The sequence below is a fragment of the Pyrus communis genome, chromosome 4 (assembly GCF_041283825.1).
Source record: "Pyrus communis isolate YQ-2024b chromosome 4, ASM4128382v1, whole genome shotgun sequence".
Classification (NCBI taxonomy): domain Eukaryota; kingdom Viridiplantae; phylum Streptophyta; class Magnoliopsida; order Rosales; family Rosaceae; genus Pyrus; species Pyrus communis.
In genome coordinates, this window is record NC_142568.1 from 18522402 (window position 1) to 18537093 (window position 14692).

General features: G+C 34.5%; 1 long non-coding RNA gene and 1 pseudogene across 1 annotated transcript; both read right to left on the reverse strand.

Annotated features, from left to right (window-relative positions):
* Positions 1-2020: 2020 nt before the first annotated feature.
* LOC137723743 (putative LRR receptor-like serine/threonine-protein kinase At3g47570) lies at positions 2021-5619 on the reverse strand (annotated as a pseudogene).
* A 5692-nt stretch (positions 5620-11311) lies between these two features.
* Positions 11312-13059, reverse strand: LOC148697578 (uncharacterized). The gene is made up of 2 exons (XR_015961748.1): positions 12074-13059; positions 11312-11956 (listed from the first exon to the last, which is right to left on the reverse strand). It is a non-coding gene; the product is annotated as an uncharacterized LOC148697578 (long non-coding RNA).
* Between the last annotated feature and the right edge of the window lie 1633 nt (positions 13060-14692).

The window sequence follows — 14692 nt, forward strand, 5'->3', positions numbered from 1 at the left end:
ACCCTTTATTTTGTCCTTATTATTAAAACTCAAAATTTTCGAACCATTTTCATTAGTTTTTCTATAAATATTAGGATACATGGCCCATTTGCTCAATTACTCTCGTCTCATAGGTTTCCTATTGGGCATTTGAGCAGCCACAGCTGCCGCTGCCACCAACCCCATCAAATCCTTCGCCCGTTCGTCACCCACATCTCTTGCAATTTTTGTTTTCAACAATTACATTTTTATTGTAGTGTATTTTTGCTCACTATCCAATTTATTACTGTTAGATGAGTTTGAATTTTAAGATTTGTGCTTATCCACTACACGAATCTTGAAATTTAAACTCATCTAACAGTAATAATTAGGATAATGAGCATACATCACATTAAATGATGGTGAGCAAAAATGCTTCCTTTTTATTGGATCATTCAAATTCCTCTTAATTTACCCAACTCTGTGTTCTTTTTTTTTTCACTCTGGCTTCCGGTTCGTAAAGGACGAAGGTGACCACACAAATGAGCTTTTCAAACTCCACAGAACGGAGGCTCTTAATTTTTTTTCAATTGTTAGAGTTTGGTCATCAGTGTGAAATGAGGTTGGGATAACGGTGGGAGAAGAATTTGGTGGGGCTGGTGGCAGTGTAGGAAGGAACTAAGGAGACGATCTGTGAACCTATAGACTTTTCTCACTCTCTCTCTCTCTAAAACCTTTCCTTCCTCTAACTTCAGGAAAAATGAAACCCATCTAGCCGCCGTTCCTTGCTCCAGCTTGGGGGCGACAATCTGACTCCCACCTCTTTCTAACCATCCTTCCCTCTTTCTCTTTCCCCATCTTTCCCCCATCCTTCCCACCTTTTTCTAACTCTCCTTCCGTCTTTTCCATCCGTCTCTAGTCTCTGCATCTTCCATTTTCCCTTCTTTTCTTCATCCTTCCCCCATCCTTCCACTCAAATAGTTTTTTAATTTCTAAACTTTTTCTCTTTTGATCTTTGTTTTGGCTTCCTTTGAGCTTTATTCTTTGAACTTTGTTTCAATTCCCATGAGCTGGTCTCAGATCTGGACCTTCATGCCCTTCTCCATCTTTGATGCTACTTTACGTTGTGCGTCCTCAACCACTAGCTCTGCTAATCGACCCATGTGCTTTTCCTCGGGTGTTGGATGGCTATTAAAATGCTTTTAGCATTATTTGGTAGGATTATGGGAGCGCTCACTGCGCGAGTGGCTCGCTCACCTCCATTTTCCGTTGATCGAGTTCTTCTGTTGGTTCGTTTTCTTGGTGGTGGCCTTGCGATGAAGGCGCATCTCGTGGCTGCTGGTTTTCTTTCAAGTCTTAAGGATTTTTTTGTTGGTATTCAGCTGATCACTTTTGAGCTTATCTAGTGTATTTTCTTCATTACTGTTGGACTTGTATTTGAGTTTTGAACTGCCTTTTTCTTGTACTTGTTTTTATTTTTTTTAATTAATAGAAGTAATTTAGTTTGACATAAAAAAATAAAAAATAAAAAAAGACGATCTGTGAGAGTTGTGGTTTGCAACGTGATATTCACAAATGTAGATGAATCAAGAATGAAAAAAAATTGCATGAGCGTTTTTATTGCAGTAGCAAAAAGTAATCATAATTATACACTTTTTGTATGGATCCGATTCTCATCCCCACTAACGATTAAATGTTTAACCTACTAGCAAAAAGTAAAACTTAAAGTAAGCAAGTACGCACACTATAAATCCAATTCATTATAAGCAAGCAAGCAAGTTATAGATAATGACTATTGCTATTCACACACTCATTTTTACTTTTTACACACTTTTCTCAGTTTTCAGCCTTCGGGTTTAAAACACACTGCTTGACTTTCATTGTTCCTCCAATTCATACATATACAATAGGAAATGGTAAATACGAATTTGAAATCTCAAAGTCATACAAACGAAAGGACTTTGTTCAATTTAACATGCACAACATCGTCAAGGCATAGTTAAAAGCACTATGGCAGGAAAAGGAAAAAGATAACACAAAGCAGCAATGCCTTCTCAAGCGAAGCAGCAGAGCGGCAAAGGTCGAACAGCTTTGGTGAGTACAGGCTCGGTGATGCCCATTCCCCTCTAAGCAGCATTTCTTTGTCGTTCTTTTCTTAAATTTTAAGGTACGAGTCCCTAACGGCACTCATTTTTCGGACAACCACATCCATAAGCATCCGCTCTCTTGGTGATATCGCACAGCAATTGAGTCCTATCTGCATCACTGCAACCAAGCATTCCTCTAGTTTCTTTGCTTTGTCTGGGCCACGATAGTTACGTCTGGGTGTAACTTTTTCTTGCATTATGTCATCGTTAACACCACCATCTGCTTCAAGGTCAATGAGCAATGAAGGGTCAACAACGTCCATCACATGGTCAGGCAAAGCCATGGCTGCGAATTGGTAAATGCTTAGACCATCTTTGAACATGTCATCGGTAGGTCTTTTGCCCGTGAACATTTCTAGCAACAGTATCCCGTAGCTATAAACATCTCCTAGTATGGAAATTTGGCCTCCAATGCCATACTCTGCCATGGTTAGCAAACAAACATATGTATCTTATCATAGCACTCATTGTCCAGCTTAACAAAGCTCTTTAAGAATTAGTTAGTTCTAAGACTTGCATGGTTAATTACTCTGTAAACCAATCCTTTTAGTGTTACTTCTAATTAATCAAACTTAGCTGGGTATATGTAACTGGATGTATCCAGACTTGTCTTTTATCGACAATTCATTCAATCAATTCTAAAGATTGTTATTTACGCTCTGATTAGCCATGACATATGCAATGACTTATTAATAGATAACTTCGTCACTAATTTAATAAGAATTAATTAGCTAATTTAATAATAAGTTATTAGGAACAGAAAAAAGAAACAGAATGATAGAAACTCATTATTCATACCTGGAGGAATGTAGCCAACAGAACCCTTCAGCTGAGATGACATGGTTTGACTGAAGGAGGGATCATTTGATGTTTCGAAAAGGAACTTTGCTAAACCAAAATCCCCAACATGGGCAACCATATCTTCATCAAGAAGTACATTGCTCGGCTTTAAATCACAATGGACAATGGACGTTTCACAATGGTGGTGGAGATAATCTAATGCAGAAGCAACATCAATGGCAATGTTCAATCTTTGCATAAAACTCATTCTTTTACTTGGAGATTCCTCCTCACATCTTGGATACAACCACGAGTCCAGACTTCCATTCTCCATGAACTTGAAAACTAGACTTTTGAAGTCCTTACCCTGATTATCAATGCTTGAGCATGCTGTTATGATCTTGAGAAGATTACGGTGCCTAACACTTCTTAAAGCTTTGCATTCATCATTGAAACTCTTAGAAGCTCCTCGTTCTTGAAGGTTTAAAACCTTAACAGCAACTACTGTTCCATCACTAGGAATTACCCCTTTATAAACAGAACCGAAACTTCCCGAACCAATAAGATTATCCACAGAGAGCCCATTAGTTGATTGGACGAGTTCTGAATAAGAAACGCCTGATTTCCAATCCTTATAAGAGCGTGAAGTTGCATGTCCATCTCTCGACCTTTTCACTATTGAACAAGCAACAAAGAAGCACGATACAACAATTACGAACGCAACTACACAAGCAATGGGGATAACTACCTTTGAGGAAAGTAATCCTCGAGATGGATGGTGCTTTTTTTGAGGGCATGCATGTAGATGAAATTGTAGTCTACCACCACAAAGCCTATGATTTCCAACAATTGAGACACTACTGGCATTTGAAAAGATCCCTTCTTTAGGCAACTCACCCTCAAAATCATTATATGAAAGATTGAGATATTTCAAAGCTCCAAGCTTACCTAGGAATACAGGAATCTGCCCAGATAAGTTGTTGCCTGAAATGTCCATTTCTTCCAAGCCTCTTAAATCTTTAAAAGATTGAGGAATTGTACCTTCAAATTTGTTGCCATCCAAATACATGTACTCCAAACTAATGCAACTGCCGAGGGGGTCAGGGATTTCACCTGATAATTTGTTTCTCGATAAATCAATTTCTGTGAGATGCACCAAATCACCCACTTCCAATGGCAGTGGACCAGTCAAATAATTGTAAGATAGGTCCAAAGAGATTGAAAGGGCTGAAAGCTTCATAAGCTTTCCAGGTATGTTGCCCGTTAGATTATTACTATAAAGTAACAGTAGTATTAGGTTTTGGCAGTCTCCAAGACTTGGAGGTATACTTCCCTCAAACCTGTTTTCCCGCATGTAGAGCTCTGTCAATGAAGTCATATTACCAAAGGAAGACGGGATTGCCCCAGAAAAATTGTTAGCATCTAAATAGAACTGCCCTATCTTCCCAAGCTTCCCAATTTCATCAGGAACACTACCACTCAAATAGTTTCCTTCCACTGCTAGAACAGTCAAGTTTATAAGATTTCCAATGCCGTTAGGGAGGCTTCCATGTATCACATTTTCTCCAAGAGTAAAAATTTTTAGTTGGGTCGAAAGGTTCGCTATGGATACCGGGATTTCTCCTCCAAAATGATTATGGTCAAGACCCAAAACCTCCAAATTCGTACAATTGGCTAGGAAATTGAGAAAATTCAGGTCACCGGTGTTTCCACTTCCAAGCCGATTTCTTGCAATGTTTAGCCGAACTAAACTTCGCAAGCTTCCGAGGTTCTCACCAGGAACAATCCCAGTGAGGTTGTTTCCACTAAGATAGAGACTCTGAAGATTGGAAGCATTTGAAAACGATTTAGGAATATTTCCTGTAAATTTGTTGCTAAAACAGTAAAATTTTACGAGATTAGGAAGCATAATGCCGAGATGTGGTGGTAGCTCTCCATGAAATTGGTTTTGAGAAACAGAGAACTTGTTTATGGAAGAAATATTATAGATGGAAGAAGGAATAATACCAGACAGATTATTTTCCGAAACTGAGAATTCTACCAAGCTTGTTATTTGCGCCAGCTCATTTGGTATGTTTCCTTTCATATTGTTGCCGCCAATATAAAAATCCGTCAAAGATGAGAAGTTCCCTATCCAACCTGGAATGGTACCAGTCAGATTGTTATCACCAAGGTATAGATGAGTTAAACTCAACAGTGAGCTAAGTTCGTCTGGAATCGACCCAGTGATCCCATTGACTTCAAGATTAAGCATTCTTAGTTGTGTACAGTGGGATATGTTAGTCGGAATTTTCCCGACGAAAGAATTGTAAGACAGGTTGAGATGTTGCAGGCTTGGTAGACGACCCATTTCTTGAGGAATTTCACCATGAAAGCTGTTGTTTTTCAGGTTGAGTCCAATGAGATAACTAAAATTTCCAATGGAAGGTGGAATGGAGCCCACCAATTTTTGAGCTTCAAGGTCAAGAATCAAGACTCTTTTGGTGGAACGGTGGCAAGTAACGCCAACCCAGCTGCAGAAATGGATGGAATGATTCCATGAGCTCGTGACGTTGAGAGGATCTTCATTGATTCTTTTCTTGAAGTCGAGCAAAGCCAAGCGATCAGATTCGTTTCCAAGTAGAGTAGGGCTGGGAAGTGCTACAGATTCCAGACATGCGATCATCCTTAAAAGAATGAAACCGTGTAGGAATTTCAGCAAAACCAGCTTTCCATTGGTACGTGAATGCTCCATGTTTGCTCTAAATTGCACAGAGGAAATTAATCAGAAACCTTTTTTTTTTAAGGGGTTTTTAGATCCAGGTCCAAAAACATATAGTGTTTTTAGGAGTGAGTCCAATTATCTAATTATATGTTTTTATTCTTTTATACTCATTTTATATTTTCTACAAATATTAAAAATCAATTAAAATCTTCTAATATTATGCATTTTCCAACTCCAAAAAATATAATTAATATCTTATAACAAAAAAACTAATATACTAACATAAATTTATCTGCAAAACATTCTACCCTAACTTAAGTAACAAATATATAAATGTATATTATACCTATACATGAGATATGAAACCTAATTAAAAGGTAGAAAAAACATAACATACCTAAAAGTAAGACACATTAATCTGTGATAGGTTGATTATAAAAAAAAAAAAAAAAAAAAGAATCTATCATATAGGCAGATAAATATAATTAACCTATGATATAGGTAGATTATAAAAATTAAAAATTAAATCTATAAATAGGGTTTAAAGCAGAAGGAAGAACATCAAATAACAAAAAGAAAAATAAAAATAAATAAGCAAAGAGATAATTGGGAAGAAATTTGATTTTTTTTAATAAATCTTATCATTGAACAGATAACTATTGATAATTAAAAAATTAAATATAACAAATTGGACTTATTTTAATAAACTGGACTATTCTTACTGTTGGCACAAAAAATTGGACTTATATCAAGTTTCCCCTTTTTTTAATTGAGATAGCAGATGTGAAGACCAAAAAAATAAGGGTGCTTTAGATTTTAGCCCTTACAATTCATGATTTCTAGATAAAAATCCATCTACATATAAATGTCCAATAAAAGCTCAAATTTAAAATCTGCAACCACATCGGAACACTATTGACTTACTAATACAATTTATTTACACCCATGCCACTTTCCCAAATCCCTAAATTTATTCCAATTAAAAGTTGTAGAAAAAGTAAAATAAAATATATAAAATGTTGTATTGCATCAATTGTATCCATACCATACCAAAAATTTACCTTTTTTTGTGATACACACACACACACACACATATATATATAGACACACACACACACACATACACACACACACACATATATATATATATATATTTTTTTTGCATTAATTGGGAAGTAAATTAATTTGTTCCAATTATTAAAAAAAAATTATACTAAATCCGTATTATATATTTTGAATCAAATAACACCTCTCTAACTTGTAGGTAAATTATTTTTCATGTATTGTTACATATATTAGGCACATTTTATTGTTGTGTAAATATAGGTATGACATAATATTTTTCAATATAATACATCAAATTATATTTCTTCTTGTTATGGGTAAATTATTCTCCATGTATTAGTGAAAAAAAAAAGATATTATATTACACACGGGAGGGGTATAATTTTTTGTAGGTAAATTATTGAAAATTAATTTGTAGGTAGGTAAATTAATTTTTTCCAATTATATAAAAAAAATATATACACACACACTACACCTAGATTTTATATATATATATATATATATATATATATATATATTGAGAAAATCCTGATTATATATTTTGAATCCAATAACATTTTTGTATACATGGTAGGTAAATTATTTTTCATGTATTATTACATATATTAGCCTATTAGAGACTTTTTTTGGTAAAAATATATAAAGTAATATGTATATGATTGTTTGTAGGTAAAAGATAAAATCAAAAGCATGATCCAATTCCTAAGTTTATGCAATATTTTGCAAAATTGGAAATGAACATTTCAAATAGTAGGTAGGTAAATTAACATGGTCTAATTATATAAATACACACACACACACACACACACACACACACACATATATATATATATATATATATATATTTATACACATTTTGAATCAAATAACATTTTTGTACATGGTAGGTAAATTACTTTTTTTTTTTTTTTTTTGTAAAAAAAAAAATATATATATATATATATATATGAACTCATAATACCAGATACATAGAATTAAGCCAACAATTCTCATATTTGATATTAATATGCAATGAATTTTTTAACATTAATATCTTATTTTTCTTTTTGCAAAATCATTAACTCTCTCCTTACAATCTGCATAGAATTAATTGTGCACATCAAATATGCAATAGGGGTATTTTGGACATCTAAAAAATGTAAAATGTCTAAAGTAATATGTAATTAATGAATTCACTGGGTGAATCCTAATCATTGGGGTTGTTTTGAGTAAAAAAAATTATGTCGGATTTTATATGGAAAAAATTAAATTTAAGGAGTTAAAGTCATATTTTCAGGAAAAATAATGAGGCCCCCCCCTCCCCCGGCGGCGGCGCGGTGTCTTATAATTAAGGAATGATGGAAGAGTCTGACTAAACGTAGTCCACAACTTGTGGGGTCTAGACTGATAATTAGTGGCGAAAAGAATGATATTGTTTGGTACTAATACTTCAACTAAACCCACTTTTTCTCCGCTACTACTTCTAGTCCCTTCAAAATACAAAAATCATTCTTCGCAACGAGAAATTATAGTGATACAATACTACCATGTCAGTTGTGGTATTTCCACTCAAAACTTATCATTTGTATAATTTTTGAACAACTGGATTAAAATTCATTTAACCTTTTTGTTGATGAATAACCAAATAAAATTAAGAAAAAAAATTAAAATAAAATCGCACAATCGTCCCCTCATCTTCCCCCATTAAACGCGGCGTGTCCCCTCGCCTTATGGCCCGGCACCACCACAACGAAGAGTTCTTTTCTCCCAGACTCCCAAACTACAACCCACTCTCTCCCCCTTCTTTTCTAACACCACCACTCTTTTTATGTCAAACTCATCCACAAAATCAAATTGAGGCATTATAATTGAAAATTTTTTCCGGCCAACTTTCCGGCAACTTTTAATATGGTATCCTCATTAGTTTTGGCTAGGATTATGTTCAATATATAATGGCCTCTACTCTCACAAATATTAAGCTCATTATTGAATTTAAACCTATTGTCAATCGAGTATATTATTTTTCGTAAGAGAGGAGAAGGTTCACTGAGTTTTGTTGGGAGTTTTTTACCATGGCAGCATTTTTTGGAGCTTCTACAGTTAGTCTCTTGCCATTCTAGTTATATAAGCCCTAATATTTGTTAGGGGCAGATAGATTTGGGTCCAAAAAATCAACATGACTATTAGGTTAAGTCTAGTATTATCTTTTCTCCACTTTTATTTCTTTTATACTCATTTTACTTTTTTTTTTAATATTAGAGATAAATTAAAATCTTCTAATTTCATGCATCTTTTAATTCCAACAAATCTACTTAATTTCTTCGAACAAGAAAACTAATATACTAACATAAATCCATCTAAAGAACATATGACCCTAACTCAAGTAACAAATACATTAATGTATATTATCGAGATATGAAACCTAACTAAAATGTATAAAAACATAATATACCTACAAGCAAAATATATGAATATGCGATATAGGTTGTACAAAAAAGAATCTATCTCATAAGTAGATAAATATAATTAGCCAATGATATAGATTGATTATAAAAATTAAAACTAAATCTATAAATAGGGTTTAGAGCAGGAGGAAGAAGAACAAGACATAACAAAAAGAAAAAGAAATATGAAGAAATAATTAAAGAGATAATTAGAAAGAAATTTAATTTTATTAATAAAATAATCCTAAATTCAAGAATTAGACTTATTTTAATAAACTGAACTATTCGTAATATTAGCTTAAAAAATTGGACTTATATCAATAATTCCTTATTTAGTAATATTCAATTGATTTGGGGACTTCATTTTCCCAGAAAAAATCGTATTTTATTGGATGCGTGGTAACAAAGATCCCTGAACTTTATCCCATATTTAGTTTTCGTCTCTAAAATCTCATATTAGTTTTTTCTGTCTTCCAATGTAACTTTGCGTTGCATGAGTGGTCATTCCGTCAAATGTAAGGGTATGTGGTATTTTCATACCAAAAAATAAAAATAAAAAAATAAAATAAAATCCTATTTATTAAAAAAAGAAAAAAAAAAGAGCAGGAGCTTGGCTCCTTAACGTTAAGGAGGAGTTTCTCCTCAAAAAAATTGTGGTCCTTGTGGCCTATCACAAAATTTCATGCTTATTGTCTGAACTATCATATTATAAGTCACTATGTAAAGATCATCTCTGTAAAGAATCAATTAAAATTAATATTGTCAATTCTTAAGGCATTCTGATCATGACCACGAAGTTCTATGAATAGGTCACGAGATATTTTAAGGAGGAGTTCTTCCTCAATCCTTGAGGAGCCAAGTCTTTCTCTTTAAAAATATCATTTTCTTAATTTTTTGGATGAAAGTCCTGTTATTTCGTAATTGAGTTCTTTGGTTTTCCCGCCATAATGTTCAATGCCGGTTTAAACATTACTAAATCCAAGACCAATGTTAATCCATTCATTTGTATGTCCACATATACATCTTTAAGTGACAGATTGTTCTTACTCACTCACCTTATGGAAAACTCTTACAAAACCTTGTTATGACAGTCTTAATCAATAGGTGGATGACGCATGTATTAGTTATATTTGTAGAACTCAATGCATACCTTTTATCGTAAACTTATATCAAGTATTCATATTTGGTAATATCCATTTGATTTGGGGACTTCATTTTCTCAGAAAGAATCATATTTTATTTTATTCCTTACAAAAAAGATTCATATAAAGTTGAAGCTTAAATGTATGAGAAGCAGAGAGGCAGATTACATGTTGAATGGCATCATGAAAATCGTTCATACAATATCATGAAAGAGTATTCAACCTGTCTTCAGAAGTTCTTCCAAATCATACATGCAAAACAAAAATATCAAACAAACAAAACAAGCAGTAGTTACCTTTTTGTTTTCGTAACCTTTGGCCGCTGCAGTAACGTTTTTGGGTGACTACTTCGTCACTAATCGCTTTAGTCACTGTGCAGAATAAGGGGATGGTGACTCAGCTGTTGCCTCCTTTCACGATTAATTGCAGTTCGTTACATACAAAATAAAAAGATTGAGAAATTTGAAGGAGAAGAAAAGGCTTTGAAGGCTAAAGCTAGAAATGGAGGTGTGTGTGGGTGAACTATCAACTGGAAAGGGAAAGCAAAAGAATACCGAGACAGAGAGAGATGGGGTTTAAATAAGAGGGCAGAGTAAGGAGAGGAAGCAAAAACAAGAGTGGTAATCACATTTTCTCTTAATTAGTGGAGTGAAAAATGTCATTGTTGGGGTAAAATGCACTCACATTTCTCTCAATTTTAGTGGTAGAAAAAAATAATGTCTATTCATCATAGTACAAGTTCGATCTCCACAAATATTTTTCTCCAACAATATATTTACACACTAAAGGGAAGCAAATAAATTGGTTGCGAACTCGTTACTCCTAAAATTTGAACCTAAGATCTCTTGAAAAAAAAAATATCATTGAACAATATTACTAAGTGACAAACCACTTTTCCTTTACCGCGGTGTCTTATGGTTATACTTAAGAAATATTGGACGAATTAGACCAACATGTGTCCACAATATATGGGATCTAGAGTGATAATTGGTGGAGACGAAAATGACATTGTTTGATACTAATACACCAACTGATAAAATATGAACCTGCTAAGGTTTCATGGGTTCTAGAGTTTAAGCCATGAGAGAGAAGTGTTGAAGATGGCTTTGTATATTTGCTTGATGTAAACAATTACAAGATGAAACATATATATAGGGAAGAAAAAGAACATAAGCCTAATTTTGCCTAACTTACCTAACTTGCTTGACTAACCTAACTTGCCTAACTTTGAACAAGAAAATTGACTAGCCTACCATTATTCCAACATGTTTATTTCAAGCATTTTAACACTCCCCCTCAAGTTGGAGTGTGAATGTCGATGACACCCAACTTGCTAATTAAGATCTCAAATTGTGCAGAGCTTAGTGGTTTGGTGAACAAGTCTGCAGGTTGATTCGAGGTCCGTATGTAAGCTGTTTGCACCGCTTCAAGGTGTGGTTGTCGTGGCTTGTCCATGAATTGGCTCAACATATTAACCACATAAGTCAGGTCAGGTCGCGTGATGGTTAAGTAAATTAGCCTCCCTACGAGTCGCCTGTATGAAAAAGGATCATGTAGGAGCGTCCCATCAGTTTGTGTAAGGGACAGGTTTGGTTCCATTGGTAATCGTGAGGGCTTCGCACCAAGGAACCCAGCATCTTCTAGTATTTCCAACGCATATTTGCGTTGGCACAAGGCAATCCCTTGTTTAGATCTTGCAACTTCTATCCCCAAAAAGTATTTGAGTTTTCCCAAATCCTTTAGTTTAAAATGTTTGGAAAGGAAGAGTTTAGTCTCTTCAATTTCTCTCAAATTGTTACATGTAAGTATCACGTCATCACATAAACTTTTAAGTTTAGTGAAGTAAGAACTTACACTCATATTGTTTTGGACGCAATCATGAATCTCGTTCTCAACATGGAACAGCTGAACTATATTCACATGTGAGAACCTCTCCTGCAGATCGGTCCACATTTGTCGAGCATCCTTGTAGTTGATGACACTCCCTGAAATTTCCTTTGTCATGGAGCCTAGTAGCCATGTCTTGACAAAGTTGTTGCAGCGATTCCATTGCTGCAGCTCCTCAAAATTATCCTCACTTGGTTTGTTGATCGTCCCGTCAACAAAACCAAGTTTGTTCTTGACCGTTAAGGCCATACTCATGGATTAAACCCATGTGTTGTAGTTGTCTTCCACCAATGGTTGTGGTACGAGGATTGCACCAGGTTGATCCGAGTGGTGGAGATAGAGCGGGTGGTTGGGACTTTCCCATTTTGAATGAGAGGCCATGCCTAGAATGGTTGACCTCGTGGAAGATTGCACCAGCAATAATCTCAAGAAATCTTTTCTGATGTGGAAGATCAGTCAAAACTGCAACCACAGAGCATACTCGAAATTTCAAGAGACTTTACAACCAATGCTCTACCAAGATGTTCCCAGGTTGATCAGAGGGGTGTAATAAAAACGGGTTCGAGAGATCAGTAGCCATCTCTAATGGTTTTGTGTTGGTTCCTGAATCACTCATGATGACGATGTTGTTGGTTGTGGTGCGGAAGCGTTGAAGATAGGTGGGGTATTCAGAGTCACCAGAAACGATGCTCTGATACCATGATAAAATATGAACCTGCTAAGGTTTCATGGGTTCTAGAGTTTAAGCCATGAGAGAGAAGTGTTGAAGATGGCTTTGTATATTTGCTTGATGTAAACAATTACAAGATGAAACATATATATAGGGAAGAAAAAGAACATAAGCCTAATTTTGCCTAACTTACCTAACTTGCTTGACTAACCTAACTTGCCTAACTTTGAACAAGAAAATTGACTAGCCTACCATTATTCCAACATGTTTATTTCAAGCATTTTAACACCAACTGCTCTCACTTTTCCTCCGCTACCGTTTCTAGTCCTTACGTAGAGAGAGAGATGGGGTTTAAATGTGAGGGCAGAATAAGGAGAGGAAGAAAAAGCAAGAGCGGTAATCAATTGCAATTAGTGGAGAGAAAAATGTCATTGTTGGGGTCAAATGCACTCACATGTTCTCTTAATTTCACTGGTGGAAAGTAATAATACTTATACATCCTGATGCGGATTTGATCTTCTCTCCCTCTAATATCGAACAATTTAACACATTAAAACTATCGTTTCTCTAAAAAAAATAAAAAATTATACAACAATATATTTACACACTAAGGATGGGAGAATAATTCGTTGCAAACTTATTACCCTTGATATTCAAACTTAAGACATCTCGTAAAAGAAATATCATTAAATAATATTACCAAGACCATCTCCAATGGTTGGGCTAAAAGTCAACTTTTTTAGCCCAAAAAATTTAGCTTTTAGCCTAAAAATAGCTTTTCTACTCCAATTGTTCTACCCTAAAATTTTAGTCCGGGATTATTAAAGAATGAACTTAGGCTATTTTTTTTGTTAAATTAAATTTAAAAAAATAAATAAATATGTAGACTATCGTAAATTAATTTTATGAACATTTTAATCTAAAAAAATTTAAATTCCAATAAATATTGGGTAGAGTCCACCCCGATTTCTGGGCTAAATTTGGGAGGAAATTTGGTATTGGTTTAGCATTTAGCATTTAGCATTTAGCTCAAAATTTCCCCTTGGGTTGAAGTGGGTTTGGAGGGAAATTTTGGGGAGTAATTTGGCTTTTAGCCCACCATTAAGTTTGGGGGGTAATTTTGGGAGGTAAGTGGCAAACATTTTTTCCTTTATTGCCTGTCTTATATTTAAGAAAAAAATGGAAGAGTCAGACCAGCATCATCCACAATTTATTGGGTCTAGAGTGATAATTAATGGAGATAAAAATGACCTTGTTTGGTACTAATACACCAGCTGCACCCACTTATTTCTCCAATACTGCTTCAGTGCTTCTTGTCCTTTTAAAATATAAAACTTTTCTTTTCAATGTACCTTAAATTTTTTAATAAGCATATAATTCAATTCAATAAAACTAGCAATATGTACAATGAGGATTCTAGAGATCTTCAAATCATTTGTGTTCATCGTACATTGTGCGGTAAAAAATTATTTTAAATATTTTTATTTTAAATTAAATATGAACAGTAAGTGACAAAAACTGACTACACAATATACGATAAACAGACACGATTTAAGTATTCCAGAATCCTCTTAAAGAGGATCCGAAGAGAACCCTCGTTCCAATATGTCTGTAATATGTAGAAAAATGGCAGAGAGTTAAAACCCACTAACTGTCCATTAAACTCGTGGCATTTGAGATAAGTTAACACTGGAATTATGAGATTGGTTTATGAATTGACTTGTTGACTGGAAGTCTTCCCAGTACATTGTAGAAGAAAGCATGACGACGGGTCACATTCGCAGCCCACTAAATTGTTGAATTTGAAAATAAAAAAAGGGATAAGGTTGTTGCTGCCAAAGAGAAGCACCTGGCGATATCTGAAATGTAACTATGTAAAGTATCTCAAATAAATAAGGCCTTCTTTCTTCAAATGT